Raw genomic sequence first — 27783 nt, 5'->3', positions numbered from 1 at the left:
TTATCAGTTTCTTATGATTTTCTGATTCTTTCTTCAGATATTGCATATTAAAATTCACCACAGTTAGAATTTGTAGGATAAAAAATTTGGCCTGTCTGGATGGTATAAGAGCTAGCTGTAGATGTCACTTATTATATCATTTCTAACAAATGACAGGTCAAAGTCTTGGGTTTCAAAGTATTTATGCAGAGTGTCAATCATTTACTCTTTGCTGGTTCACATGCATGTCATCTAGGCATACCTTTAAGGGATGCCCCTGACTTTTCATCAAAAATTCCTTCTTTCCCTATCTCAACTAGGTGATCTTAATGATTGGTACTCAAAAAGAGTGAAATAATGACATATTTGAAAGGAAAACCTGAACAGCTATACTGTTTTTGTTACTATTACTCACCACCTCCTAAATTTATAGTCCAATTTGACTCTTTTCCCCTCTCTACTTTTTAAATCAACAGAATTTCTTTGATTTTTCAACAGAGAGTCACCTTAGCCTTTTAAGTTCAAAATAAAGAACATCATTAAAGAACAAACAGAACCTGCAGCATAAGGGAGGGTCATGGCAAGACATTAATTAAATAACATCCTACAGAAAACATGTAGTCAACAGGAAGGATGGAACTAACTTTATGGGTAATAATTAAGATGATTTCTAGAAAGTAACTTGGAATGAAAAATCAGATTCTTACTCTGTTTCAGCAATACCTATGACTAGTTCAAACAGTCAAAATATGTTTACCTTTTCAAGTGCCATTTTTCCTGATGTCTCATGTCTGTTTGAAGTGTGAAATGCATAATGAATAATCCAGTAAATCACACAATATATTTTTTGTTACAGAAACCTACCACTATTTCCTGCATATCTGTGTCTTTGAAAGAGGTTTTTCCAGGAAAATGTAATTGCTTGAGTATTTCATTTGCAAGTAGCACAGAAGGCAAAGAAACAAAGAAACATGTTTATTTTTAATTCATTACTACATTAAAATGAGTATTTATAGAACATCTTGTGAATAGTGAACCATCTATATTAGTTAAGGACTGAATAGCAAGGTTTGCAGAAGCCTGCATTTGGTCAGAAAACAGTTCAGAAGACTTCACCATATTACATAAGTTTCTGATGAACTTACACCTTTTTGTATGATATTTTTTCAGCATACCCACAACTTCATGTCAATATTTTTTGTTCATCTTTAGCAGGTGAGATCCATGAGCAAAGAGCTGACACCGTAATTCTGGATAGTGAATTCTTAAAGTGTTTAGTGTTTACCCTACTTTGCTTCCACTGAAAGCCCTGGAACTTACAGAACAATGAATTTACTGGAACTGGTGCTGTATTCCATGATGATGAAGATTCTGATCACTTAAGGTTTTGTTACACTTTAAGGAAGTTTCCATTATAATCTCAATTGACATGGGACTGAGAAAAAAATAGTATTTCAAGATTAAACAGAGTTTCCAGAGGTCTCAAAATAAGAAGTATTTCTCCATTACTTCTGTATGTCTTAAATTACGTGTATTAAAGTCTGCATGATTCACATTTTATGACATTTTTCCATCATGCCTTTATGCATTTACCCTTGTGAAAGTCCTATTTCTGGCCAAGAATTTAGAATTAACTTTCACATTAAGTGTCATAGACAGTAGCTAGAATTTAATATTACAAACTGACGTTACTGCATACCATTAAATATTAATTTAAATCTACTTAGGGAAAGGCAAGTATCTTCCTCTTTTTTATTCACACACTTCATTTAGTGCCTTTATGGAAATTAAGATGTTCCTGGAATCATTCTTGTGCACTGGTCTTATTGCACAGACACTGATGCTCTCAAGGAATGTTATTTATGTGAGTATTTCTGCCGAAGTCTGTGGGACAACTCCCTGCTGTAAAGTTGCATACAAAGTGGAGAGTGGAATTGGGCCTACAGACTTTCATGATTACCAAACACCCTAACTTAGAAAGCAGGTAACTTAATTATGTAGATCAACAGGAGATTGACCCTGCAGTGAATTTTTAATAATACACTAATTGTCTGATAGAGAAATCAAATTAGACATTAGTGGCAGATCTTCGTCTCAGCATGCAGAGAGTTACATCCCCAAATCTTATTACTAATAGAAGAACTGCACAGAATTCTTCAGGCAGTATGAGAACAATTTAGGTTGCATTTTTTTCCCTCTTTTTCCCCCTATGAAAAGAGTTAATATTGAGCTTAAGCCTGTCTTGGCTTTTCTATATTGATCTTGAGAGTGACTCTCAGCTGCCCTTAAGTATTATCTGTTGTAGTCTCCTACAGCTTGTAAATTGGTTGTGGGATGAAATAGTCAAGACCTTTTCACAAGACAGTTTTCCAGTGGAAGAAAAGGCTGATTTCACAGAAGAGAAATTCTGAGAAACCAGTGGAGAAAATTCATCTTGAGAATAAATAACTGTTCTAAAATTCCATAAAAATTCTCCTGAAAGTTTCAAAATCACATTTTACATTCCCATTGTACAATTTGTCTTTAGTTAGACATATAAAATAATTCTGCTACTATTATGTCACAATAATGAAATGTGCTGTTTGTATAATAATTTTTTTGTAGTTACTACTGATAGAAGCATCACCTGGAGATCAAAGTGTCTTCTGTTCTGAAAAAAGCTTCAAAATGCTGCTTGAAACTTTTCAGAAATAACTTTTTGAATATATTGATTTTCATACACAATCTCAAAGGTATCTGACTCTTTATCTGAACCCCCAAAATTTTTAATAGCATAGATATTCTGATTTTCAGCCTGCTAGTTGCTAATATCAGCAGCTGGTCATTTATCACTGAAATAATAATATTACCAAACATAATATTCTTAAAATAATGAACCACTTGCAAAAAGATCTTAAGATACGTTTATCATCACAAAGTGGTTAAAGAATAATTTTGAAAATCAATTTTCCTGCAGACCTTTAGAGGTTTTTTTTTAGTTTTCAGTGTCTTATTCTCATATACAGAGATTGGAAATCTATTTTCTTACTATCTGAAAGCTGAATTTTTATATGACTCAGGAGGTGGAGCTTTAATAAATAAAAAAATATCAAATACCATGAGAACTATACTAAGATTATTAATGGTAGTTACACTGAAGCTGAGAAAAATGTTACTCTAGGTTAGTTTTTATTCACCTCTTAGCTCTGTTTAGTACCATTCTACCAGCTAAGAATAAATTACTATTGATTTTGATGATACCACCTATCAAAAGAGAACTCCAAGAGAAGACAATGATTAGAGTTTGGTTTCAAGATACTTGTAAATTATACACCCTGATAAACACCTCCCTGAATCACTGTATGGGGATTTATAAATAAGGTTAGGAGAGACTTATCACACTGTTTTAAAGTTTAGAATAAATTATAATGTTTGATTTAATAAACTTCTCTATTTTTATTCTGGTTTGATTTGTTTTTACAAAAAATATGGTAAGATCTGCTATGATCAGTGTACCCTCAATTCTCAAAAGAAACTCCAATTACTATGCAGCAGAAACATCAGTTATAAATGTCCTTTCCTTATGGAAAGATTTAAATTACACCTTCTTTCTTTCCATGGGATTAAAATATTTTGTTTACAACCATTAACCTGAAGTAGTTTTATGATTTAAGCAATTAATTAGTAAATTGTCTCCCTGTCACAGAATTTGATTTAACCAACTCAGTTTATGTATTAAGTGGTAGCTGCAATACTTAGCTGTATTGAACTGTAAACATTAATATCTGTTCCAAAATTAAATCCACTTCATCATTCCCCTGTTTTCACTGAGCAATCATACTCTCAGTCAAAGTCCATACGAAATAATCAGTGTGGGTTTCTGGCACTTTCTGCTGCCTTTAATACAAGAAGTCGAACAAGATTATTTTTCCAGGAGCATCAACAACGAAGACTTGCGGCTCTTTTATTCATCTTTCTTGCATTTGTTGTATGAACTGGAGCTTTAGGCAATCTCCATGCAGTGTAGGAGTGGTGACTTACAAATTAAACAATTATTTTGACTTGTCTTTTGACAAATATTCAGATGGCAGTTATGGAGCAGCTTGTAAATGAAGTCTTAGATATGTTTTAAGTGCACAAGATAATAGGCCTGAACTATGTTTGTCTCTGTGAGTTTCTCACGCATTAGTATCCAAAAATCTGTCCCCCCTCAGCTCTGAGTGGTAGCTGACAGCATTACTGAAAGGTGCTCTTAAAACAGCTCTGGATAGGCTCCAGTATTTCCCTGCTTTACCCTATTGTCCCTTCTCATACTCACAATTTTGGGGCTTTTGGCATTCATAGATTATGCTTGTTAGTACCTCTCTGTCTCCATTTCATGTCTGCAGACCACCTCCATCAGTTACATCTATCAGTTACCTTGTTTGAATTTCCTTTCCTTTTCCTATAAAAGATGGAACATTTATTTTCAGAAACCCTAATTTATTGAGAGCTAAGTTCTTCAGGGTTTTTTTTTTGTTTGTTTATTTTGCCTTTTGCTGTTGTTGGTTTTATTCAGGACTTTTGAAAGACTATTTTCTTGCAGTAGGACTGAAGTATCCTGTGGTTTAGCTTTGTATTGAAATACGAATGACAGCATGCCATGTTTTACATCATTATTCATTTTGTTTACATTTTGGACATCTTTTCTTGTCAGTTAAACTCCTTTGTTAGCGTAGAACTTTCCAGCATGACTTTATTCCTATTATATACACATTGTTTGCTCCACCGTAGTTTTTTCCTCTTCTTTACATAGCAATGGTTCTTATTTCAAGCCAACAAGGTTGTGGTTTTTTTTTTAATTTCTCTAAATAGACATAGGATCATTGCTGCTCAGAATCATAAAATAAATTATATACTTGTGTACAATAAGGAAAACCACTACATTTCTCCCATACTTAGTCAGAACCAAGATTCTTTCCTGCTTCTCAGATCTGCAAAGGGACTTCCCCTCCAGGGTGCTAAAAAATTCCAAAACATTTCACAGGACTTCCTCATGAAATAGATTTAATCCTGGGTTCATATCCACGAAATCTTAGGAACTCTGCTAGTACACCTAAATGTGAAGTGTTCTTGACCAAACTTCATTTAACCTAATCTGACTTTGAAGTTGGTCCTATTTTCATCAGAAAACTGGTGCTTCTGCAGATACATGCCAGAAGTCCCTTCCAGCTCTAAATTATTCTGATTCTACGATTGGTGGTCAAGCAGGTAGGCAACTAGGGTAACACACAAGAATAACGTTTTCAGTATTTTGCCTTGGACATTTGCCTTGGCAGTTTACTCTTACTATAAATGAAAACTGGAGGTTTTGCGGTATTAATTGCATTCAAAAGACTGGCCACTAAGAAGGAAAGGAGAGGCTTTTAAACAGAAGACAGCAGAAGTTTCCCCAGAAATCACAAAGTGACCACTCAGCAATAAATGGAATAAAATTTGATGACCTACTTTTACATTTCAAGGTAATGTTTTGCACTTGTAGTCTTAGGAGAGAGCTTCGTCTGATGGCATACATACTCTTGGATTTGTATGTCTTCCTAACTTGTAGGAGCCTGACTGGAGAACCTGTTAATTTGCAACAAGTTTGAAGTTTCCTTACATGCAGTAAGTTGTGTTTATAGATACTGTGCTGCCATTTTTGGTGGCCTGACCACATCTTTTTTGCATACCGAGGACCAAAACTGAATACAGCATTCCAGATGTGGCCTGACAGGCACTGAGTAGAGTGGAATAATGACTTCTTTATTTCTGCTGGTGGTGCCCTTGTTGATGGAACTCAGCATCCTCTTGGCTTTCTTTGCCGCAGCAGCACACTGTTCACTCATATTGAGCTTCTTGTCCACCAGGATCCCCAGGTCCCTTTCTACAGATCTGCTCCCCAGCTGGGTAGATCCCATCCTGTGCTACATCCTGTGTACCTTACTTTTGTCTTGGTTGAACTTTGTAAGATTTTTGTTAGCCCACTCTTCCAGCCTATCCAGGTCTTCCTGCAGGGTGGCTCTCCCTTCTGAAGTGTCCGCTTCCCCACTCAGTTTGGTATCATTGGCAAAATTCATCAGGGGACACTTGATCCCATCATCCAGATCACTTATGAAGATATTAAACAGTGTTGGGCTCAATATCGATCCCTGGGGGACCCTACTTGTGACAGGTTGCCATTTTGAGAAGGAGCTATTTACCACCACCCTCTGGATGCAGCCTGTCAGCCAGTTCCCCACCCTCTGCACAGACCACTTATCTAGACTGTAGAGCACCAGTTTCTCTAGAAGGAGCCTATGGGAAACCATATTGAAAGCCTTGGAGAAATCCACTTGCCCCACATCAACTGAGCAGGTCACTTTGTCATAGAAGGCAGTCAGGTTTTTCAAGAACAATTTGCTATTGGTGAATCCATACTGGCTATTCCTAATCATGTGTTTCATTTGACTTGTGGTAGCCCCAAGAAGGATTCATTCCATAACTTTCCCAGGGACTGAAGTAAGATTGTACATATATCATATGTGTATCATGTACCAAAAATAAGACGACCAAAACTGACAGGGAATATCTACCCCCTCATAAATCAAAGGAGTAAACCTGAAGTTATCAGTATATACCCCTATGTATGTATACATGTATGCATATACACATATGTATGTATGTAGGTGTGCATGCACACAAACATGCAGAAATATATGTAGACATACCAGCATATACATATCTATATATAGGCCACATATATGGCTTAACCTTAGAGGAAGCGGAAGAATAATTACCTTAATTCTGCTCTTTCAGAGTAATGCAACCAAGTAATATAACATATTCTAAGAAAAAAAACATAGATTACAGATATTTAAAGAAATTCTGAAAATGGCTGAAGTTGTACTCCCTTTTTATTGTATTTAATTTCATATATCCGAGCTTGGCATAGTTCTGCAATATTCTGTGTTTGTTACATTTTGAATGTATGACATACCTGCTGTACAATAACCAAACACATGACTTCAGATTGAATTTTATACATATCAATAATCATGACTAGTCACAAGAAACAAGAGAGAATGGACTCTTCAGTATTTTCTCTGTAGCTTGCAGAAAGAACACATATCTCAAAAAAACTGAGCTACAAAATAACTTGAAGCTTCAAAACTACAGAATAAGGCACCTAAGAATAGGCACATGAGAACATATGAGCAATACTTGCAAATGCCTCTGTACTTGTTTATTTTAGAACATTTGTATTTTTTCAGAGTGCTGACTCACCAAACAACTAATCTGACAAAAAACCTAATTTTACATTCTATCCATTATACAACGAAGGTATTTCTGGACAGATATATATCAGACAGCAATAATTAACACCCCCATCATTGCCTTCAACAACATCACTAGCAAGAATGCAGAACATTTGTGTTACTTATAGCTGTTGAAGATACATTGAATGTTTCTGAAATAATTAGTGTTGCTTTGCAGTACAAATATTGTATGTGCACGGACAAGATGAGCACTAACAACTTGCGTCTTGTTGCTGTTCACAAGGATTCATTTTGCAGCTTTGACATATGCATATATTATGTGTGGTGGCTCTGAAAACTCCTTTTCACAGGTCTTAATGTTATTGTGTGCCTCATGTAATCTGAAGTGAAAGAGGAAAGAATAAGAGAAAATGAATCAGATATAAGCTGCTTTGCTATTCTTCTTGAATTCCCCCTTTAAATCTCCTTTTTGCTGTGATGCTTACAAAATACCAGCTGCAGTACTGAAATTCCATCTATCATGCTGTCAAACACATGCCTTGTATTCCTTCTATGCCTATCTGTATACCTGATACAGATTATCTGATTGTAAACCATATAAAATGAGGATGACCATTCCGTTCTGTGCTTCAACCCTGCCTAGTTTTAAGGTCTTGATCCACAATTAAGGATTATGGTAAAACAAATATCTACAAATAAAAGATGTGATATAATATCAAATTGGATTTTGTGAAGTACATAGACATTTACAGATATATAAGAACATGATTTTTTTAACATCATATAAATCAAGGACAGTTTGGGTGAAAGAAGTTATACAGCTAATCTAATGCATGTAAATATGCCTTCTGGCATGCAAATATGGACTACCATCATTGGCTTTTGGTCAAAATTCTTGTTAAATAATTATTCCTTGTCTGAACCAGCAAAATTTTTGATACCTGTTGTCAAAGATATAATGAACATTTTCTTGAATGTATTTTTTATTCAAACTACTAGGGATCAGCATGGACAATATTGTCAGCGCAGAAAGTTTGGTCCTATGTTATTTATATCACTGAGTAGCAGTCTAGTTTCCTCTAGTGTACAATGGAAAATATATCACTCAGACATTATCATGTTAAGAACATGAGAGAAAGCTTTTGAACTGTTTCTGCGTGGAGCTAGAAGTCTCAGTGTTTTGAAATTTCTGCCAAGGAAAAAGAGGTTTATTTTCCCACACTTAATGACTGAACATTTTTAACTAGTGGATAACATATATTATTTGTTTCCAGATGCATATGTTTGTATGCATAACTGTACTGCCACAACATTGCTACTTATAGGACAAGTTAATAATTTAAACCTCTTCAGAAAAGTAATGTAAAAGATGAAGGTGTCAAAACTGAAAGACTAACTATAAGAGGCATATTTATTTTCTTCACTATCATTTCTTTCCAGTACTTTCCTACCTTCTTTTCCAAACTACTTTTTCCATATTTTGCTACTCTGTATGGCATACAGAAGATTTTGTTATTGTTTTTAAAAGACCTTCAGAATTCTCTGCTTCTCTTTCAGTGATTCTTTCTCCTTTGTTCTTGTGTTTGCCAAAAGCTCCAAATTGTTACAAATGGATGAGACCAGCCTCTGGGTTGCTCAAAATATTTTTACCAGACTCCTTATATAGGACATCTGCCTGTACCTCTTAATTTCATCACATATATCATCGGCCTTCACTGCTGTAACTCATAGGTCTTTATCCAACCTTTAACTCAGTTCTACCAGATTTCCATTTGATAACACCTTTTTCCCATGTTATCTTCTTCCACTATAGAAAATTCCAGTCCATAAATCTAGGGTCTTCTTCTTTGTCTTTTACTCAAAAGTGTGTACTTCTTACTACACTTGTAATTGGGAATATTATTTGCACAAACAACTCCAGTAAAAGAACCTGACTAAGAGACTATAAAAAAAAAAAAAAGGCTTCTGTTGTGCTGCATACAGGACTGCACTGAACATAACAGGTATCAGTATTTGCAAGGGATAAAACATATGACCTCCTTGTCCCTACTCTCCCAGTTAACACACTGAAATAATCTACATAAAAGCAAGATTTATTTTTGCAGTAATTTTTGTATCGATCATGGCTACTAGTAACTGATCCACATATGGAAAAATTATTAGAAACCCAGTTAACTCAAAGAGGTGTTCTGTATTTTGAAGTGCTTGTAGGATTGCATTAGAGAAACCTTTAGCTATTCCTCCAGCTTGCCTACTTCAAAATCAATATGTTTTCTGCTTATAAAGTAAATGCCTTTTTTTTTTTTTTAATGTAGTACTTCAGACAGTCAAATAACAACTTTCTTCTTAAAAATATTTATCTCAAGGACATTTATAGATCTTCAACCTGAATTACTGTACTAGCACAAAGATTTGTTTAAGAAGAAATGACTTGTATTCACACATTTAAAACATGTGACTTTACGGAAAGATTTCACAGAATTTACCCTGTTTCCCCAGAAACCTTCTGTCCACTGCTTGCACGCATGTTTGGCATGAAAATTACTCTTCTGGCCAGCTCACAGGTTTCCTGTGTGACAGGAGTGGCGAAGGTGGAGCACAAAGCTGGACATGCACAAGCTGTGAACTGCAGGCTTGATCTTAGCCAGGGAATACTGAGCATCTCATAGATACCAATACAAGGCAGCAGCAGGCAAATGATACATAAACCCTCCAGGTTGCAGAGAGTGAATTTAAAGCAGCACATGGCAGCGGCCAGCTACAAATGCTACTGTTCAGGACTTGGAACCCCGAGTGTGGCATCTGGGCCCTGCAATTGCCAGCTCTGCTCTCAGATAGCCTCAAAGGTTGACTCATCTGCAAAAATAGGCAGAGGAAAATGAAGGCCAAGGGGTCAATGTACAGCCTGCTACTGCCAGCTACATGAGGAGGGAGTGCCAAATACATTTTCGGAATGTTTTAGTCACAATCATGTTGATGAGGTCCAAGGATTTAAAAACACATCAGTGTCAAATGAAACCTGGGGTGTATATATTGGTTTTATTAAAACTGTATTAGGAATTACATTCTCAAAACTCAGTATGTTTGAAATAATTTTGAAGGCTACCTTTTCCATCTATCCTCAGTCAACTTTGTGATCAATCATTGCACTGCTTAGAACAGGTGTCAAGCAAGTCAGGAGAGATTCATGTCAACAGATCAATACAAGACTGAAGATAGAGTCAAAGCAGTTGTGAATATAAAAAGGAAATTCACATAAATTCTGGTCCCATCTCCACCATCCTTTTCAAAAACATATACATCTTGCTGACATCAAAGATTTAAAAAAACCAAAAAAAATTCAAACCAAAACCTAATCCAAAACCAGTCTGCTCCCTCTACCCAAACCACCCAAGAAAATCATCAAAAGCAGGATTGTAGGTGCATGCTCCTTGAAATATGTCATATCACATAGGATTTTCTCTTTACCTAAGTTTTATCTCATACAAGAGAGAACACAGCTGCTCCCTTTATATGGGACTATATGAACTGGGATAACTGACTTCCACCTTTATGCAATGTCTCTGCAACTGGGGACATTTTCTAGAACACAGCTTGAGAGGGAGAAGATGGAAAAGTCTTGGATTCCTGACTAAAAGCTTATAGTACTTTTGCTTTTGTATATACTAATAAAATAAAAATACATGAGGAAATAAAAAAGGCTTTCCATCGGGTGCTGGAAAAGAGAATCCCAAGCCTACCTCAGACAAATGCAGACATGGTCACTTGTAATGAGGGAGTTAGTCAATGATTAAAGAATTTATTAGGATTCAAAATATTTGGGTCAAATTCCTCTATTGGGCCTGGAGAAAAGTAGTTAATCTTTTTCTGCCTTTTTCTAAAAACAGGGTCAGAATCCTCTCCTTCTTGTCACTACACATTGAAAATTTTCTTTAGGCGTATGACTCCCTTAATATGGACAGGTCTATTGTCCAGAAAAGAAAACCATGACTTTATTTGTTCCTCTAACTGCCATTGATATTTAGACAGATAACTCAGAAATTTATGTGATATAAAGCACCTTGATAGACATTTCAGATTTTAGTTGAATGCAGTGGGAATGCTCTTACTCAGGCTTGAGATTTAGGGTAGTCACCTAATCAGAGCAGAGATGGGCTGCTCTGTAGGAAACTTGACTGTTTTATACAGATGTCTCAGAACAGAATAAAAGACTTTGTCAGGGTACTTTGTACTGAATATATAAGCCTAGACTATTGGCTTAGTCCAAAGGTCTTCCTTCCAGAAAGCCAACAAAAGCTGAGATTCATTATGGTCATATAACCTCACAATGCACGAGGATGGTCTGGAAAGTACTGCAATACTTAGAATTTCCAGCTAGAAATAGTAAGTGGAACAAGATCTCTGCCCAAAAGTGCATCTGAATTCAGAGTTCTTTGCTGAGCTTTGCATCTCATATCCTCAGTGGTATTCATTCAATCAATGTGAAAAATCCAAGCTTTTTCAAGAAGGAAATAATTCATAAAACAGGGCTGTTACCTCTAGCTATGCATCAATCTCTCTATATATCATGTAGTCACCAAACAGTTTGACCTAAAAATTTCAGTTTGCCAACTGTTGATGAACTACCTAACTTAACATTAAATATTAAATAAAACTGCTCAACAAAATTATTAGAAATTCTGATGAAAAATGGCCCCGTTGTTAAACAACATTTTCCTGGAAATTTCTGTCAGTTGAAAAAGAATCTAGTCCTCAACCTTTCTGCTTATTATTCTCTTTTCTTTCTCTGCCACATTTTGTCAATGTCTGGTATAAAAAGGGCTGTAGGAGAAGAGGAACACAAAGTATTAATATTTTGTGTTTTATTTAAAAATGCAAAAAAACCCCAACAAATATTTCTAAATGCTCAGGAACAAAGTTATAAATTGCTGCAAAAGTATAATGCAAAGTGTATGGAGAGTGTAGATGGAAATCCAGTCCAAATAGGGCTTCTGTGCTGTACTGGGAGAGGATGACGGCTCATGGCAGAGAAAGACATAAATCTAACATCAGGGAGACCTCAGGCTCCTGAAGATGTCACTAAACCCCTTCTAGACCCTGTGGCAAATCCATGCTATTATTTGGGTTCACTTTTTGTTTTATTCACAAATAACATGAGCCTGGGATACCAGTAACTGTACCGTCAACTGATAGATATTGGCATTGTGATATTCTGATCATTTTGAGGACCTAAGTGAAATTAGTACATCTATTATCTAAGTAAGTTCCTGCTCAGTATAACGAGAAGTGCTGGTGCCCAGTGATTTTCAGATTATGTGTTTCTGAGTTTAGAAATCTTTCTTCCTATCCCTTTTGTACACGACCACACAATTAAGTAAGTACATACTGCGGTCAAAGGTTTTACTGTCTCCTGAAGCATCAGATGCTACTGCACACAGGAAGCGTACTGAACTGATGTTCTGACCTGAGATGCCAGCATCTGAACTGCTAGCTGCAAAGCTACAGCATCAGCACTCAGCCTTAAATTCTGTGTTTGCTAGAAAGTGCTTAATGTTTTCATTGTAAAACTGCATTTTGTCATGCATTGGCACTGCAAATCATTCTTACTTTGGATCTGACTATCCTTTAAAAGTGATGTCAAAGGAAGGAAATACAGTCAGAGAGAGGAGAAAACCCAGCAAAGCTCAGTACATTCCAGAGGGACTTTATAATAATGAACAGTCCCCTGCTATTAATAAGCCAACCATCTTTGTTTTGGAAGTATTTTTCCTTAGGCAACGGTGATGCCTAGAATGATGATATTACATTATCCCCTTTGACTGAGTCCACTTTCTAAAACCTCACTTTCAGGTAATGTCTAGTTTTCACAGATTCTTTTTACAGACCATATCTAAGATGTGGCTTTTGCTATCTATCTGCACAGCTGAAATACCTCACATCTCAGCTACTGCAACACCCTTTTTTTCTCTGACTTTGACAAATGCAATCTTGCTCAGCTGCTGCAAAGATCATTTTCCTGGCCTGTCATTTTGACCATTTCACCTCCCTCTACACCTCCCTCTGCTAGCTACTGCTTTTCTGCCACTTCAAACACAAGCTGCTTGGCTTCACCTTCAAAGCCTTTTCAAAACCCATCCCCACCCCACAAATGATCTTTACATTCAGTAAAGAGCAGTTGACACCTGCTACTGATTGGTTCACAAAACCAGTCTTTTAACAAACTTTTAATCAAGTGTCCTTCTGATTCTCCTACTGTCTTTAAGATTGGGGTGCACTTCCTGAAAACATCCCTACACTTCCTCATTTCTCTTTTCAATCCTGTCATTAAAATTTGCCTTGCCATGAAGTCCAGAGAGAGCTAAGGTCAGAGAAATGGCAGAAGTGCAGTCTTTTATTCCCAATATCACATTATTTTGTTCTCATTTCTGTCTGTCTGAATGCAAGTTCTTTGCAAAAGGGATTGTATGAGGTTTATGTTTCTCCTACAATGGCATGCTAGTCAATCATTGAGATTCTTATATTTGAAAGCATAAAAAAGGAGATCTCCTGTGAGCTGCTTAAATGCTTTTCTACATATATTGCATTCAGAATAATTTGAAAAAATGTTTCTACACTTCCTGGACCACCTGATCTTTGGATGTTGCTATTGTTAACTTTGGTCTTCATCTTCTAGACTAAATATTCATCAGATTCATTTGGGCCGTCCTAAGAATTCGGTCTCATCTCAGTATAAAAATAACTGCCAAAGCTGAGCCTATCATCAACATTTACACAGAATGGCTGGGTGCTCCTTAAATGTAGAATCTTAGGGATAATGGTGGTACCTGAAATAGAGGTGATACCATATGCAGTGTAACTGGCTGGCTCCTTCTGTCTTGCATCATTTCTCAAATGAAAATGAAGTAGTTCAGGCATTTTATGGGAAGGACATAATGCCTATAAAATTTATTTCTCTCTTCACATGGTGAGAAAACACTCCAGGGTATACCAGAGAACAAACTTGCCCAGGTCATAAGGAACATAGCACATTGGATGCAGGCCATTAAATTAGTGCTTTCTAAGCTATCTAATCTGACATAGCAGATAGCTTTGACTGTTGCAAGTATTAGGTATTAACACTTATTTCCCCTTCTTTACCACTTCCTTTTATTTGTTTTTAATTGTAACCTTAAAGCAATTTCTAATCACAGGTGCTGTCACATTGATAGGCCCTTTTCTATGAATATGAGTAGAGCATACGGTAGTGTACTGCACAAAAAGAACAAAGTGCTGGGGTTGACTTGACTGTCATCCAGGATGTGCAGATCCATAATGTTATCATTATTGTCTTTTAAGGACCAGTGCTGAGGAAAATGAAATCTTTCTTTAGCTAATATTAAATACAGGACTGAACTGAAAAAAACCCTAACAAGAACCAAAAAACCACCAAACCGAAAGAAAAAACCCCACCAGAACATCCAGTTTGCATGTAGTGGTCTGAAACCAACGAACGTGATTTAATCCTGGATCCGATTCTAACTCACATAATGGTTTTATGGGAATCATTGATAGTGGTATTTGAAGCCTGTTGTATACTGGTGAGTATCCATATCCATAGACTTCTATCAGTGCCTTGATTTTATTCCTTTTTTTTTTTTTTTTTTCAGAGCTACTGAGGTGAATAAGAAGGTGAATGTTGACCTTTCAGCACACATAAGTGTGTTGGGTTGGCTATGAAGTTCATTATAAGGAATGGAAGTTTTTCAAACTGTGTTAACATCTTTTGATGCCTCGTGCAGCACACCTTGGTGTTCTGGGATTCTGAACTTGCAGATAAATTACCTCTTATTTTGTGCTTCAGAGTATGTCTTTCAGTGGGAAAAGGAGCAAGGCACAAAAATGATGTTGTGTGTACATATTTATATCTTTACAAAGTCAGGGCATAGCCTAGGAAGAGACTACACTTGGGAACTAGGAAGACCTTCTGACATCTTTAACATATGTGTAACTTCAGTTCAGTAATGATGTCTGGCCCATTCATCTATAGTATATTGACGCAGAAGGTGAAGCAAGCAGTATTCATTGAAAACTTTTTAAAGATCAGAGTCAGACTGAAGTCTTCTGACTGTGGAAACAAGAGAACTTTTATTCACCTCCCCATGCCTCCCCTTACTATGTACTTAAAAGCCTTACTCCTTTCTCTTTACTACAGAAAGAAAGGATCTTTACTTTATACAACTAGCATTTGGTAGTATTCTTGATTGCAGACTCAAGACAGATGTGAGGAAGTGAGTTCATTTATATTTTTGTTTGTGTATCTGTTGTATTCAGTCAACACCATGTCCAGAATCTTTTCTCCCATTGGTGATGTGCACCCAGAATACAGACCAACTTTCACATCTTGAGTAAATGACCTAAGTCATCTTAAGTAGAAATTTATTGACATTAAGGCACTGAAAGATAGGAAAGATGAGATTTCAAGAAGAGTATGTCAATATTATCTAGTGAACATTTACAAGGGGAAAAGGAAGTGAGAATGAGGTGTTCAGTTGCTGGAACTACGCTTAAAGCTGCACAGATTTTCATTCAACTCTTATTTCAGGAGGACAGTGAAATTTTATTTAAACACACAAAATTATGAGTAAATATATGAGGTGAGATGTAGAATTTCCAACTAAGATTAGGGGTTTTGGACTGAAGTATCATTGAATTGCTGGGAAAATCAAAGAATCATGGAAGGTTCTAAGAAATGTATGAATGCACTATATATGGTATAAAACATACTTTTTAATATAAAGCACACTTTTTTGTATAAAAAAAATCTCATGAGATATAAATAGAAAGATAAATAAGAGGATGCTTTTTCATCATCCGAGTGAGATAATGTTCTCTAACACATATAGATCATCCTTCAGCTACTCCTATTATCTGCTCCATGTTTGAAGTTATCACAGACACTAGCATAATAAGGAGTGTATCAGTGAGTGAGTGAAATTCACATTATCTAGCTAAAGCCTAAGTAAAAGGCTGTGTGAAAAAGGTCACCTTTCTGCTGGAAATGCAACTGGAGTTTTGATGAGGTGAAATCTAGCCTCTGATGTAAATGCAAAGTCTGAGCTGCAGCTCAGCTTGCTCCTTCCCTATAGTTTGAACTATACACAAGACACCATAGTGTGTGCCAGTGCTTCGCATAATTAGTAATAACCAGAGATGACCAGACTGATTGTTGTACATATATGAATTGAAGAATGTTACTGTACTTTGTTAATTTGTTCCTCACTGATCAGTTAGAAACAGATTCTGGTTTCTGCTATGGCATTTGTGTTTTAGTGCATGTGTGAGATACTTGGGAAAGAAATTAGCAAACTTTTCACTTGAACTCCCATTGCTTGTTCTTGGTGACTAGCTTCCTATACTAAACAGTTCTGCCTTTCATCCTTGATCTGGTGACTGAAGCTTCAACGTGGAGACATTGATTCAGACTGAAACGCAAGCAGCTTCATGCAAATTTATGCTGCAAACATGGTAGAATTTCTGTTCAAGACAAGTAAATAACTGTTAGTCAGCTTTTCTGTGTGTTCCTAGCAGTAGCAATTATCTATACGTACTTTGGCAGAAATATTTTTCATGTTTGGAATGTAAATATTTTTCCTGATTTGTTTTTTTTATATATGGTATACAAATTAGTATGTTAGAGGTGGAAATGTGTCTTGGTCCCTAGAAACCAAAGGAGGATTCTTTGCCATTCAGAGGCACTATGAAGTGATCTTTTGACCAGCTAATTAAGCATACTCAGTTTTAAAATTTTATTTTGCTTCCTGGGCAATTTGTGAATTTGACTTTACAGCTGGTCAAGGTGGATGGCATGACACAGCTTGACAATCTGTGTCAGAACAGTAAGCATATTTCTGAGTCATTGCATAGCATAAAAATATGGACTGCTGTAGAGACACCAACAGTATTTGTGAAAATATTGGCATAAGTCTGCTTTTAAAGACAATATGTGCAGGTCACAGACAATAACAGCTATAGAATAACTAAAATCTCATATTGAGGTTTGTATCTGGATCAAAAGTTTTACACTTTTTTTTTCTCAGCAAAACACAGATACAGGTCATGAGAAGTATCCTGCCTATTCTCCACAACATACTAGAGCATATTTGTTGGACAATCTGATTGGATACTAAATGTACTGACAAATGGTGACATACTCCTACTCAAGGTGATTTTTGTTCTTTTTCTATAACCTGTTATACAGAAAGAAAAAAAATCTTTCTGCAGTTATGCTCAGACTGAAAACCATCAATATGTGCAGCACAAAACCCAGAATTCATAAAATGGAGTTATTTAATTTTGAGATTGTTTTTATGCAACTAAAAGACACTGCACACACAAATGTATTGTCTAGAGATAGTGTAGGGTTTTTTTACCAATACAAAACCCAAAGTATACAATACTTTTTGAGGGACACAGTTATACAAGAAGGGCTGGTTGAAGTATTTTTATGGAATCTTTGGAGGACTTTTTTTTCAGTCCTTTCTGATTTCCATCCATGACAGGAAAAGTTAAAAAAATAAATAAAAAGAGCTAATATCCAAACCATGTGATTTCAGAAAATGCCACTGTGGGGTTTCACATGAGATGTAATAGAGGTGTCTCAATTTCCTTCCCCTTCTTTATGGCAGACTTCATGACTGACAGAAATCTGACATGGTTCACGGCAGCTTCTGTACCTTTGTGATTCTTTATATTGACATAAAAGGATAGGAGCCATACCTGGGCTCATGCTTGGAATGGGTACATCCAAAATATGTCAAGAAGTCACTCTGGTGGCATTTCTGAATTAGCAAAGCCCTTTGCTGCTTAAAAAGTGGATATTTTTTTATTTTTCATGGGAGCAAAGTACAACATATCCAAATAGCTCTTGTTCCATTCATTCATGTAATCATTCCCACAGAAGTTTTAACATTGCCCTATTTTGAAAATATGTTTTCTCCATGTAAAAGGAAACTACATGAGGTTTAAAGGGAAAAACATGGACAAAAACATGAACTTGAGTCCAGTCCTTATGTGCATATCTTTCTGAGACTGCATCAAAGGCCATTAGTTTAATTAGTTTCATTGGAGAAATGAAGATTGTTGTGCAATAAAACTAAATACATCCCAAATGATTTAGTTCATGAAACATTTATATTGCTACTTTTTGGCAGGCAGGAAGAGCATGGGAAGGACGGGGTTTGTCTTCAGATCGTTGTAACAATTCTCTTTCTGTTACTAACTTGAGTTCCAATTTAATTGTGAAAGACTAGTTTAACAACACCCATTTTCTAAAAATCTGCTAGCTGCTGTTAATTCTGCCTTCTATTAGACCCGAGTCATGGAACATCTGTTCCACTAATTCACCCACAAACTGGCATGCCCATAATTACTTGGGTTGTCCTGTTTAGTCCTTTACAATGTCATAACATTAACTTTGCTCTGTCAATGCATGTGGTGAAAATTCAGGTCTCTTCAAACCACTTTTCAAAAGCTTATAGAAGTCAGCCTTTTCTTGTTGTGAATGAGGAAGTTATATGACCAACAAACACTACATCTATTACTCTGATTTTTTTTTTGGTAAATTTCCTTTGTTAATCTTGTCTTACACTTTATAAATGGAAAAGTTTTGGACTATATTCTGATGAATTCTTGAGTATCAAAATTAATCTGGTGATGAAAAATGCTATTGTATGTCCCTTTTGCACCCACTGACTTGAACAGGAATTAAATTAAGGTGCATAAGGAAAACATGTCTAAGTCCTCAGAGTAATTTGCTAAGCTGAAAATAAGTTACTAGTGAAACATTGGAGAAAAGAACTAAGTGCAGAGAAACTCTACTTTTGGAGCTGCTTAGAATGGATACAAATTATCCTTACACTCTGTTTTCCAGGCTTGATTATCTAGAGGCAAATATCACCACTTTAGCATTCTTCCCAAATTCATCTCCAGGGTTAACCATCCATGTTTAATCATTGCTGATAATGAGATTTGTAAACTTTCAAAAATCCCTTAACTAGAAATCTATGAATAGGTTTCTGCATAAAGAGGACTGGGAGGAATCTGCCCCTTTTTTTTTTTAATCTAAAGAGTTAGAAAGAGTTGATTGATTTTTTTTTTTAACATGTACTTCTGAAAATTTCACTATGCAAAGAGCAAGCTTGATATGCCACAGTGAATGCAACAGAACAGAAACGCAAAGAAGCTATTCAGTTTCCTTCGGTATCTGAATATTCCTTACATAAGACTGGTTTCTGCTGTGCAGGTAGTCAGAACACAAATCTATCTGAGAGTTTCTTAGGTTGGGGGTCTATGTAACACATGAAGTAAATTAAATCCCTGAAGTAAATGAAATCCCTGAATCCTGCAGACTGGCATTTCCAGATATCCCCTGGTCATCTTAGCCAAGATGATGTCAACAAGGTGTAAATCCCAACGGATTACATTTCTAAGATTTCTCCTGTTACAGTGATTCTGAAATTGCCTTAAAAGAGGGGTCCAAAGCAAGAAAACGGAAACAATAAAGGGTGGAATCCAAAACAGAATTAAAAAAGTAACTAGCAGGAAAAATTACAGAACTAAAAGGAAGGAGCTACAAGAGTGTCTGAAGCTGCATGAGAAAAGTTTGAAATGGATGTGGAAAATGAACCAAAGCACTGTGAACACCACAATGAGGAAATGTCAAGAAATGAGCTGCTGGAAAGGGATATGAATTAATGAAGCCATGAATTAATAGCATTGCTTTCCTTTTGCTCTAAGAAAGATGCAGTCAAAATGAATATCCTGCACCCTGGCTCATATACTTATTTGAGGTTGTACCCACATGACTCCCAGAAGAAGGAAAAAAGGAAGGAAGGAAGGAAGGAAGGAAGGAAGGAAGGAAGGAAGGAAGGAAGGAAGGAAGGAAGGAAGGAAGGAAGGAAGGAAGGAAGGAAGGAAGGAAGGAAGGAAGGAAGGAAGGAAGGAAGGAAGGAAGGAGGGAAGGAAGGAAGGAGGGAAGGAAGGAAGGAGGGAAGGAAGGAAGGAGGGAAGGAAGGAAGGAAGGAGGGAAGGAAGGAAGGAGGGAAGGAAGGAAGGAAGGAAGGAAGGAAGGAAGGAAGGAAGGAAGGAAGGAAGGAAGGAAGGAAGGAAGGAAGGAAGGAAGGAAGGAAGGAAGGAAGGAAGGAAGGAAGGAAGGAAGGAAGGAAGGAAGGAAGGAAGGAAGGAAGGAAGGAAGGAAGGAAGGAAGGAAGGAAGGAAGGAAGGAAGGAAGGAAGGAAGGAAGGAAGGAAGGAAGGAAGGAAGGAAGGAAGGAGAGAAAAAGAGAGAAAAAGAGAGAAAAAGAGACAAACAGAGAAAGAGAGAAAGAAAGCAAGAAAGGAAGCGAGAAAGAAAGAAAGTGAGAAAGAAAGAAAGAAAGAAAGAAAGAAAGCGAGAAAAAGCGAGAAAGAAAGCGAGAAAGCGAGAAAGCAAGCGAGAAAGCAAGCAAGCAAGCAAGCAAGCAAGCAAGAAAGAAAGACCCTTCCCCAAACCCGGCCAAAAACCCAGCCACAAACTTTGAAAGATTACCTGGGGCAACAAAGTGAACAACACTTGAACACTAACAGAAAAAAAATCAATGCTTGGAGACTCTCTTCAGGTTTTCTCTGCTTATTTATGTATTCAGCTAAACTCAGTTATCTTGAGTAATTTCAGATTTTTTTTTCAGAAGCACTAGATCTAGATCAAATAACACCATTTACCAGAAATAGCCCTATGCTTCTGCAGATTCTGTAGCAAGTTATTCTATGGTCATGTACATAGAATAAAACAATGTGTGAAAGAATACAGCCAAATTACTCAAACACGCTCCCTTTCAATCATTGTTTCTCATCTTCCCTTTGAGTTTTCAGACTATAGAAAAAAAATACTTCTCAGTTTGAATTCACCTTAACTTTGATAATTCAAAGTGTAAGGGTAGATGGAAGGAGAGTGTCTGCTCTTTTAAGGGTATCTGGACAAAGGAGCCATAAATATAGAACAGAGACAAACCTGACCAGCACAGGGTAAGGGAGGTTGTGATAACAACAAACATGGTAATTCACACTAATGGGTACAAATACCTAGGGTGTCAGGACATTTATTTTTTGGGGAGGCTAGGGAAAGGAAAGGGAGGAAGGCAAACACACAGAGGCATTAAACCTGACCAACTAGCGTTAACAAAGACAATAACAAGAAACAAATCTGGTCAGTCAAGGTAACTGATGAGCTATTGGGAAGCTGCAGGCAAACTAGAACTTTATAACTGATAAGGATGCAATCCTAAGGGCCCTGGGTGTTGGAGGGGATTGGTGACTATGCTGAGTGCTAAGGCAATGTCCAGGGGGAGGGAGTCCTGGGTTGGGGTAGCTGGAGAAGGTAGACACTTTTATCACCCCTTAACACTAAGCTGCACATGTAAACGTGTATAAAATATTATAGGTACATATCCAATCTTGTGACACTTAAGCAGTTGATTGGTTGAAAGTATGGAGACACACAGTTAATGCTGTGCTCACTTTCTGAAGAATAAAAATATCATTGTTAATCTGAATGCATTGCTCAGCTGGGGACCCTGAAAGCACAGTCTAGCTCAAACACTGCCTACCTAAAGGAAATACTGACATTAAGTTAACGAAATTTTGAATCAAATGTTAGAGAATTCATTTTCTGTACCTTTATTAATCATTTGTTGTGAAGGAAGAGTGACACAATGCATACCTTTCCAAAGGATGATCATAGAAAGAAAAAAAATGTATAAATTCTTCTGATAAATCAAAACGTCCAATGAAGTAAGCAAATACACCCATTGTCCTCATTATTCAGGAAGTCTGTTCTGACAAAGAAATTAGCTTTATTTTGTCGCCTCATTTATCACAGAGAGACAATTTAAAAAAAAAAAAAAAGAAAAAAAAAAAGAGAAATACCGTACCTTGCCCTAAGCCTTTTTCAGCTAACTTCAAATTGTCATTATAGCTCTACTTTGGTGCCTCTCAGTTGTGTGATCTGTTTCTCTTTTGCAGTTTCTAAACTTAATTACTACAGCTATATCTAAGACACAGAATTCTGCAGAACAAAATTTTTGCTTGGTGCATTTGTTGGGTAGCATCACACTGCCTGTGCAGTAAAATGCCGGTTGCTAGCCATTTTGCAAGAAAATGTGTTTTCTCAAATTAAATTATTTTATTTTTTCAGGCAAAATTTTTAGAATCTAAAGCACAGTATTGCATAATTTCTTGGTCCAGTTCTTAAGATCTTCAAGCAGAGTCCTTTGTCAAAATAGTTGCAAAACTCTATTACCAATGTCTCATGCTTTAGCCCGAGTTGTTAGATCTGATGCCAGTTATATAATGTGACAAGACAGGCAAGGCTACCTTTTCTTTTACTTTGTGAAAGACCTTGGTTTTCCCCTAACTTCCCATTACAATTGTCATTGCAAGCCGCAGCCATGTTCTCCCACTTATGTGCTCATCAATGACAAAAAGAATATTTCTGACTCTAAGGAGATCTTACACCCTCCTGCCGAGGCACCCCATTATCCCTCTCCTTGCGAAGGTCCTGAGCGAGGCAGTCAGCTCTCCTGTCATGGGAGATGCTGCGGGCCCAGCACTTGAAAGTTACCTGTCACAGACGCGTTTCAAAGCAAATTGGTTTCTGTTTTCCAGCAGGGATATGCAGTCAGAATGCATTCTAGGGGACGCATAGAAGGCGAATGCTACATTTAATCCTTTTGGGCTGGTATTTATTCACTCAGGGACGACAGAGACTCTCTGTGGGCAGCAGCGCTGGCTCCGGCCCCGCCATCTCCCCTGGCCGCCGGGTGGCGGCACAGGCAACGCCTGAGAGGCCTGAGGCGCTGACCAATCCCATGCCGCGGCTCCCGCTCCCAGCCAATCCCCTGCTGCCAGCTGTCCCCGCAGGGCGGGGTTAGGCTGGGCCTTGCGCTGCGTCAGAGCTGGGCTCCTGGCTGAGGGGTGCAGGCTCCCCTCTGCCCTGACAGGTTGCAAAGCTGTCAGCAAGCAGAGCTAAAATAGCTTCCCCCTTCGATTTGAGCTGTTCTGTTTTCCCCTTTGTCCCCCTGGACACACACCCAGCATCTGTCCTGCCACCTCTGTCAGCAGTCGGTCAGGAGAGGTGGCGTTGTCACTCCACAGGCTGGGCGTAGGGCACGTAAATGCTGGCAGCTCTGTCTTCCCACGTCTTGGGATGCTCCTCAGAGCCCAGGTCTATTTCTCTGTGCTCTTCTTGCAAGGTGTTTTACCTCCTCCCGCTCTGTAATCCATCATTCTACGTGCATAGCCTGTGGCTGATTCATTTAAAATGTCACTGGGTAGCACTGTGGCTTGTGTAACAATGTGGGTGATAAATGGGAAGTTTATCCCCAGAGCCTTTTCTTCTAGATTTATAGGCACTTTACATCTAGAATGTAAGGGTTGACTCCCACCCCTCCCTGGTGCTTCCTCCTCCACCTTTGTCCCCAGGTCTCATAGTTCTGGGAGCAACAGATGGAGGAGGGCAGTGGGAGGGAAAGGCCTGCATGGTGGGGGCGGCTGCTGCCACCATGGAAGCAGGTGTGACTGGCTGTCTTCCCTTCAGCTGGTCCACTCTCATGCCTAAGGAGGGACAGAGCCATACTCTGTGGGGAGGATGGCTGGCCCATTCTGGTAGAGTGATGGGGAACAAGGAGGCTTGGATGTAGAGACTCAGGTCTACCAATTGCAAGATGCAGGGAATGGCAAGCGGCAGGGGTGGGAAGGTGGTGAGGAGCAGGGAAGGAGTCTGCCGTCACAACAGTCTGGTTGCTGCCCTGAGTGCTGTTTTTTGTATGCAGGACCTCAACACCTAGATAATCCATGGGTTATCTGAACACATTTGCAGAAGGAACAGTGCTTTTACAGGTGCTGTTTAAGGGCTAAGATATACTATGAAAATACAGTTGCTGGGTGTGCTTTAATGCAATTCATCCTTTGAAGAACAGTTCCAAAGTGATTTCTGTGTGCAGTCTAACAGCTTCTAACTCTTGAATTAATCCAACGCATTTGATCATTTGCTGTTACCTTTTTGGTCTGTTCTTGCTATCTCCACTGATTATTCACATCTCTCTGTACTTCTTTAAACCTTTCCCCAATCCCAGTTTGGATCTTAAGTATACTTTTCTTCTAACTCATCATGTTGCTTTTTCTCTTAATCACATCCTTCTATTATTTTAAGATCCTTCTATTTCTGTCATCCTTTTACCTTTCCTCTCTTTTTTCTGCCATTACAAACTCTGCTTTTTCTCATTTCTCTCTCCTGCTTGCTTTTCTGATGCATAGAAACCTTTCTCTGCTTTTCCTGCTGTTGTTGATGCTTATTTGTCTTGATCTGCTGTTGTTCCTTCCCAAACTTTTCTCACCTGCTAGTTACTATGCTCTTTCAGAACTAAGTAACCCCTGCAACTTCTTCCTGCTCTCTTGCACCTCAGGAATGTCTGCTTACTCTCAAAATGTCATAAACTTATGACATTTAGCTTGGTGTCTTCCTCTCTTTTTTTCCTCTCATATATAATTAACTAGGAGAATGTCATATTTTCTGCTTGCCATGCAATTGCATTCAGAATCAGTAGATAGAGCAGAATTGCTTAGAATTAGCACCTCTACAGGTTCCTAACAGAAATGCCATGGTCTCTGCACTGGCTTTCTAATTCAAATTTAATTGTTCCTTTATAAAGCCCTGAATAGAATGAGTCCAGGCTTCTTTTCCTTTACAATTGTTTATCTTTCCAGCAGCTGAGATTGCCTAAAGCAAGGCTGCTTCAACTTTGATACTTATATACCGGGTGATATCAGGGGGCAAGAGTAATGTTTTTTCTTAGAGGTAGACATCCTACGCAGGGTAGAAGGCCCATCTGTTTATCCAGAGTTTGATTTTACTAAGAATTTAGGCAGGGTATTTGGGGTCATTTTTTAAAAAAAACTTTTGCAGCTAGGACCAAGTTTCTAAAAGATTGTGGCATTACAGCAGTATAAAATTATGTAAATTATGTTCCCTTATATCTGCATGGCAGTGTAAGGTGGTCTTTTTTTTTTAGGAAAATATAAGGATGGGGAAGGGAATTACTGGCACGACAATTAGTTTGGATGTTGTATTTTATTCCTTACGGGTGGCATCAAACAAATTAAAATTTAATTATAAATTATGTGTGTAAATCTTTAATGTTCGTAAAATGCTTTATTAAAATGTATGCATTGAAATGAGCTCCTCACTATTTTTATGTTTGGTTATATGTAATATAGATTTTTGTAGATTTTTTTTTTTGGTAAATATGTTTGTGCACATGCATATAAATAGGTTAGATTTCATTATATGGGTGTATGTATATATATTTATATATGTGTCTTTTTATAATTTTGGGTTGAATTTCTCTCATGGAGAGGGCAGAAAATCAGTTCTGTGCTCCTTATTTCTCTTCTTTGATTTGCCTTTCATTTGTTCCCTCCATTCTCTCCTAGCACTATAAAATAGTGACATCCATTGATCATCCTATGGGTAGATTCAAAGTTCCATTTCTATGTTTGGGTACTGGAAAATAATGTTTTCTAGAAAAAACAGCCTTTTATTTTTGTAGTTACCTCTTTTAGTATTTTACATTTATAGGGATGAAATATTAATATTTTCAATTATTCTGGATTTTTTCAGGTGACATTCATAACTATACGGCCAAATTTAATTCCCGTCTTATATTTTTGAAATTTCTCTAAGAGAAATAACTCCTGCAACTCTGAGTAAGTTGGTTTAATATTCACCATCCTTAGAGTAATCTGACAAGTCATTGATAGTCTCTCTCTGCCAAAGCTCATCAGGTGGACAGCATCTTAACCCTTATTACTGGGGTATTAGTTAAATTCTCACAACAACGTCCAAGTATTTTGGAAAAAAAATGTAAACTAACTACAAGTTTCAGAGAAATCTTGAAGAAAAAAAGGTGCTTTACAGACTAAAAGCTATTCAGTTTGTCAAAGACCAGTTTAAAAGGGTGGTTTTATTTCCTCCTGCTTTGGAAAGTGATTTCTGATGGCAGATTGTTTTTCATTCTATGCAAAAGGCATAATGAGATCCAACAGTTGGATGAGGGAGCTTACCAAATGCAGACTAGAAATAAGGGACATCTTTTAAAAAACCCCCGATATTAATTATTCATTGGAAGAATTCAGCTACATGTAGGGTAACTTTTCTGTCAACTGTTGTTTAAATCAAAAATAATGTGTCACCTCTGAAGGTTCATCTCTCTTTCCAATGACTGAAGAGACAGCAAGACTCCTAAATGTCTCTAAGTGTCCCAAGTTAGGTAAAATAAATCACAAACTATGAATAACCACTTAAAGAATAAGATATTTTTCAAGTGTTGTACTCAAGACCAAATTTAGTGCCTTACATGCATCACCTACTAGACGTAAAACAGAAAGTAATTTATGGTTTGGGTTTTAGAGGTATTTCTTTTGTGGAAGAACACCTATACAAATTCTCAGACATAATTCCATGGACATGTTCTTCTGGTTTGTACTTCACCAATATGACTAAGAGCTTTGTGGTGTACCCTAAAGTTATTTAAAACATCTTAAAACTCCAGTCCGTACATTTTCAGTATAATCTATAAGTAATTTTTCTTCCTGCCCCGTGGTCCTCTTTTTAACTAAGATCATAATTCAAATTCTCATTGGCTAAATAGATAGCAATCTGAAGAAAGGCTTAGCAATTTTGTCTAAATTCCAAAGCATTGTACAGTGGATTTGCAGAGGCTCCAGAGAGAACCTCTTATCTTTCTCTACTATTGTTGAACTTCAAATTTGCATGATAAAAAATACAAGTAAAGAAAAAATAAAAGCCCCTTTGCTCTCAATGTAAAAGCAACAGTGATGGAAAAACAACCCAGAAAAAAAAAAATCACACAAAAAAGAAGGAAAAAAAGTACTAAGGAAAGAGATTACATATACATAAAAGTATAAACCTAAGAAGCTGATGGAACATTACCAAAAACCAAAAACTATCTTACAATGGTACCATATCCCACAAAGGAAATAAATCATTATCTGTTTTCATCTGGTGTTCAATAAGGAAATAATTCACTTGTGGAACTATTTCTAATCAGACAACCTCTTACAAAACCTTTTGTCTTCTTTCACCTATTTGGCGTACAAAGACTGATCTGTTCTGTGTTCTGAAACTGATACCAGACAGAAATTATTTTCAGCGCTGGATGGCACTGGGCCATGTTGAAAATTGTTTGGGAGCAAACCCTGACTGATGAAAGGAAAATGACTTAGAAGTCATCATAACAATCCATAAGTGCCTCCAAAAATAGTGGAAATGAATTATAAAACAGAAACAATAAAGAAAAATAGGTCAAGAAATGGAAACAATAGCTAATCTGTGTCATAAATTAGTGTGCTGCATCCCTGGCTCTTGTCTTTCTTTTTCTTTGCTTTCAAGTTGCTAAGGATAGCTTAGAATTACAAATAGTTTTACATCAGTTACAATTTTTGGATGCTATAATAAGAGG

Source organism: Phalacrocorax carbo, chromosome 1 (genome assembly GCF_963921805.1).
Source record: "Phalacrocorax carbo chromosome 1, bPhaCar2.1, whole genome shotgun sequence".
NCBI classification, from domain to species: domain Eukaryota; kingdom Metazoa; phylum Chordata; class Aves; order Suliformes; family Phalacrocoracidae; genus Phalacrocorax; species Phalacrocorax carbo.
This window is presented reverse-complemented; position numbering follows the sequence as displayed.